Below are 4,855 nucleotides of genomic sequence, written 5' to 3' on the forward strand. Positions count from 1 at the left end.
CGAAAATGCTTCAACCCTTGGTCCAAAACATGTGACCATGCCCTTTTGGGCGTCAGATAAATCGCTCCGTCTCTGCATTACGACAAAAACTGCATTGTTTTCCGCGTCCCTCCCACCCCAACACACGCTTTATATACCTCCACTTCTAGTGCTGCCACCCGCCGTCTGTGAATGGTTATTGAAAGTTGACGTCGAACGCAGGCTGTGGTCACATTAATGTGACTGGACACGTGTATTTCCTCTTGCAAGGCAATAACTCTAGGGCGGCGTTGTAAAAATATTTCCTGAGTAATGGAATTAAAGCTGCAAGTGGGTGATAATCGCTGTATTAACATTTTTGTAAAATGTTCGATGGAAGTCAAGGGCCACCACGCAAAATCGCAATTCGGCATGGAGCTGTGTGTCTGGAGGTTAGCGGCGAGGGCGGTGGCGGCAACCTGCCAGTCGGCCGTACTGCAAGCAACGGGTAGAAGCTTGCTGTTCAAAAATTGAAGATACGAATTCAGTTGCAGTGCGTCATTTGTAGCACTGTATTATTTTCAGACTGATGGTGTTCGCTTACTGGGTCAGGCCATGTTTATTAACAATGAAATGAACTTCCTACTGTTTGTTTTTTGTGAAGGTCAGTAAGTCTTTGCGAGGCGGAGTGGTTGTAACTGAAATTTTCAGAATGTATGCAACAAACTTAGTGCTGTGACGGAATTTTTATTGTATGTATTGAAGGGTATGACTTTGATGAACTTGATTAAGTTCGTTACGAGTTAATCCGTTATTCAAAGTATGAGATTTATCATAAGGAATGTCAATTACTCTAAGATTGAGCACTTTATTATATTAAGCTTTCTTACAATCGCGGGGCGAAGGATCTTTATCATGCCAGGAATAACGTGGATGGAGACAAATCAGATGCGCATTTAAGGCCGCAGGAAGACTTTTAGGCGTTCAGTCGGGAACCGCGCTGCTGCAACGGTCGAAGGTTCCAATCCTGTCTCGGGCAGGGATGTGTGTGATGTCCTTAGGATAGTTAGGTTTAAGTGCTGCTGCAACGGTCGAAGGTTCCAATCCTGTCTCGGGCAGGGATGTGTGCGACGTCCTTAGGATAGTTAGGTTTAAGTGGTTCTAAGTCTAGGGGACTGATGGCCTCAGATGTTAAGTCCCATAGTGTTTAGAGCCATTTGAACCATTTGAAGACTTTTAAACAATTGTCCATCGCGCATTGTCGGAGATTTTGTGTTCGGCCCCCTTTTGTTGGACGGTTCAATCGAAGCAGAACAATATCATTTATGAAGCGCGCAGGAACGGGAAGTTTCTATTAAATAAAATAATCGCCTCAACAACTGGTCGGCAGAGACACTAGGAGCTTGAAGTTTGCGCATTGTGTCTAAGTGTTGTGAACGCGAGAATTTTGTTTATGACATCACATAACAGGCAAATTACCGACGAGATCGCCCCATTTTGGGCGCCAAAAATGCAGAAAACTCGAAAAATTGTCCGTGACATCACATAACATGAAGATTACCCATGAGATCGCCCCACACTGGGAGCAAATAATTGACCTCAGTAAATAAAAGAAATCAAATGCAAACGGTTGTGATATTAAGGGGTTGATGGATGAATGGAACAGATTACGTAGAAGATTAAAACATGAAAGAAATGTATTACACAAAACAAAACAAAATTACAAATCTCAGGGCCGATTTGACTGGGCGTGGCCACGGCTCAGGTACTGAGGGGAAAGAGGCAGCGACGAATCTTCTCACCATTATTCGTGGCCGGCCGGTGTGACCGAGCGGTTCTAGGCGCTTCAGTCCGGAACAGCGCTGCTGCTACGGTCGCAGGTTCGAATCCTGCCTCGGGCATGGATGTGTGTGATGTCCTTAGGTTAGTTAGGTTTAAGTAGTTCTAAGTTCTAGGGGACTGATGACCTTAGATGTTAAGTCCCATAGTGCTCAGGGCCATTTGAAGCATTTTTGAACCATTATTCGTAATCATTCGTCGTGTAGTGCTGTCGGTGGCAGGCGCTGCGTCGGTAGGGCGCGAGTCGCCTGCCCTTCCGGTATGCCGCGGCTTTGCAGCGGGGGCCCGCAGCGGTCTCCACGCCGACAGGTCGCCGTGTGTTGCCGTAGCTGAAGCAGCGTTATGGCGGTTTCGGAAGGTGGATGTTGCCGACATATGAAGGAGCCCCTGTGTGCTCTTCCTTCCGCACTGTCTCACCGACTTTCCTCTTCACCCATCGGGCCCATCCGACCGCCGTGTCATCCTCAGATAAGGATGCAGATAGGAGGGGCGTTTGGTCAGCACACCGCTCTCCCGGTCGATATGCTGGATTTCTTTGACCGGAGCCGCTACTGTTCGGTCGAGGCTGAATGCACCACGAAAACTGGCAACAGCCCATGGCGGCCCGGCTGGTCACCCATCCAAGTGCCGGCCACGCCCGACAGCGCTTAACTTCGGTGATCTGACGGGAACCGGTGTATCCACTGCTCTATGGCCGTTGCCTTTCCTATTCACCCCTCATCCACGTCTCAGCTCAACGATTCCTCGAAATTTTGCACCCGTCGCGGCGTTGTCATTGGCGGACTCAATTTGCAATGCCGCCCAATGACTGATCGCTGTTTCACGACCGTGTCTCTCCGTGCAGAGTGGAAATTTCCAATATTGCGTGGGCTGCTGTGTGCCTCGGGAACAGGCTTCTCCCTCACGATTTCGTTAGCCTTGGTGGAGCATTCTTCTGATGTTTTTTTGCGTTCCGAAGTTGTTGTGAATGCAGCCACACAACACTTCCTTGTAACCTCCCTCTCTTCTTGAGGCTTGGACAGACTCATGTTTGGGCTTCGTCTCAGGGTTTGCTGGTGACCGTGATTTATAAGGAACGTCATTACTGTCCAAAAACGTCTTTTTAAGAAGGCTGACTTCTTTCACACGCCTCCCTATGCGAATTCTTCGCACTTTATGTACGCTCCTCCCAGCAGCTGTGGGGTGTCGACACGTTCTTGCTTTCTAAAGCAGGTAAAACGATTGCTGCCAGGCCAGACGAACTCACATGCTTTCGCGAGCGCGTTCTTGACTTTCCATGTTAATGACTGCAAGGGTCCATTAGTTTGCGGCAAGCTTCTCATTGTGCGCCAGGCTCTTCGCGACGTGTCCATACTCAAGCGAGACGAGGGCGTCCTCCCGGCTACCCCCAGTGTCTACTATTCGTTACGGTAAGCATTTACAGAAGAAGAAAACGTATGTTTTAGAATACGAAACTAACTTTTTGATGAATTCTTTAGTCACCAGGACTCAAACCTCAGCTGGCGCAGGAGATTCTTTCCAGTTGATAAAACAGCTAAGTTTGTAAGCCATTCTGTACTTTCTGTGGCTGAAAAGATTCTCTAAAGTGAGGCACTCGATACACTAATAGAATAAGTTCAAAGAGTTTTACAATTTCACAATATCCAGTGTGAAGTCCATTCAACAATAAAATTCAATAAATCACAAATACTTCTGTGATGTCTCTCTCGGAATATACAGGGTGTTACAAAAAGGTACGGCCAAACTTTCAGGAAACATTTCTCACACACAAAGAAAGAAAATATGTTACGTGGACATGTATCCGGAAACGCTTACTTTCCATGTTAGAGCTCATTTTATTACTTCTCTTCAAATCACGTTAATCATGGAATGGAAACACACAGCAACAGAACGTACCAGCGTGACTTCAAACACTTTGTTACAGGAAATGTTCAAAATGTCCTCCGTTAGCGTGGGTACATGCATCCACCCTCCGTCGCATGGAATCCCTGATTGCGCTGATACAGCCCTTGAGAATGGCGTATTGTATCACAGCCGTCGACAATACGAGCACGAAGAGTCTCTACATTTGGTACCGGGGTTGCGTAGACAAGAGCTTTCAAATGCCCCCATAAATGAAAGTCAAGAGGGTTGAGGTCAGGAGAGCGTGGAGGCCATGGAATTGGTCCGCCTCTACCAATCCATCGGTCACCGAATCTGTTGTTGAGAAGCGTACGAACACTTCGACTGAAATATGCAAGAACTCCATCGTGCATGAACCACATGTTGTGTCGTACTTGTAAAGGCACATGTTCTAGCAGCACAGGTAGAGTATCCCGTATGAAATCATGATAACGTGCTCTATTGAGCGTAGGTGGAAGAACATGGGGCCCAATCAAGACATCACCAACAATGCCTGTCCAAACGTTCACAGAAAATCTGTGTTGATGACGTGATTGCACAATTGCGCGCGGATTCTCGTCAGCCCACATATGTTGATTGTGAAAATTTACAATTTGATCACGTTGGAATGAAGCCTCATCCGTAAAGAGAACATTTGCACTGAAATGAGGATTGACACATTGTTGGATGAACCATTCGCAGAAGTGTACCCGTGGAGGCCAATCAGGTGCTGAACAACTGGTTCTCCCGTAGCACTCTCCATACAGTGACGTGGTCAACGTTACCTTGTACAGCAGCAACTTCTCTGACGCTGACATTAGGGTTATCGTCAACTGCACGAAGAATTGCCTCATCCATTGCAGGTGTCCTCGTCGTTCTAGGTCTTCCCCAGTCGCGAGTCATAGGCTGGAATGTTCCGTGCTCCCTAAGACGCCGATCAATTGCTTCGAACGTCTTCCTGTCGGGACACCTTCGTTCTGGAAATCCGTCTCGATACAAACGTACCGCGCCACGGCTATTGCCCCGTGCTAATCCATACATCAAATGGGTATCTGCCAACTCCGCATTTGTAAACATTGCACTGACTGCAAAACCACGTTCGTGATGAACACTAACCTGTTGATGCTACGTACTGATGTGCTTGATGCTAGTACTGTAGAGCAATGAGTCGCATGTC

At 47.4% G+C, this 4,855-nt stretch overlaps 1 pseudogene; it reads right to left on the reverse strand.

The window, feature by feature from the left end:
• Window positions 1-2,381: 2,381 nt before the first annotated feature.
• Window positions 2,382-2,499, reverse strand: LOC126428729 (5S ribosomal RNA; annotated as a pseudogene).
• Window positions 2,500-4,855: the final 2,356 nt, after the last annotated feature.

This window comes from Schistocerca serialis, chromosome 1 (assembly GCF_023864345.2).
Source record: "Schistocerca serialis cubense isolate TAMUIC-IGC-003099 chromosome 1, iqSchSeri2.2, whole genome shotgun sequence".
Classification (NCBI taxonomy): domain Eukaryota; kingdom Metazoa; phylum Arthropoda; class Insecta; order Orthoptera; family Acrididae; genus Schistocerca; species Schistocerca serialis.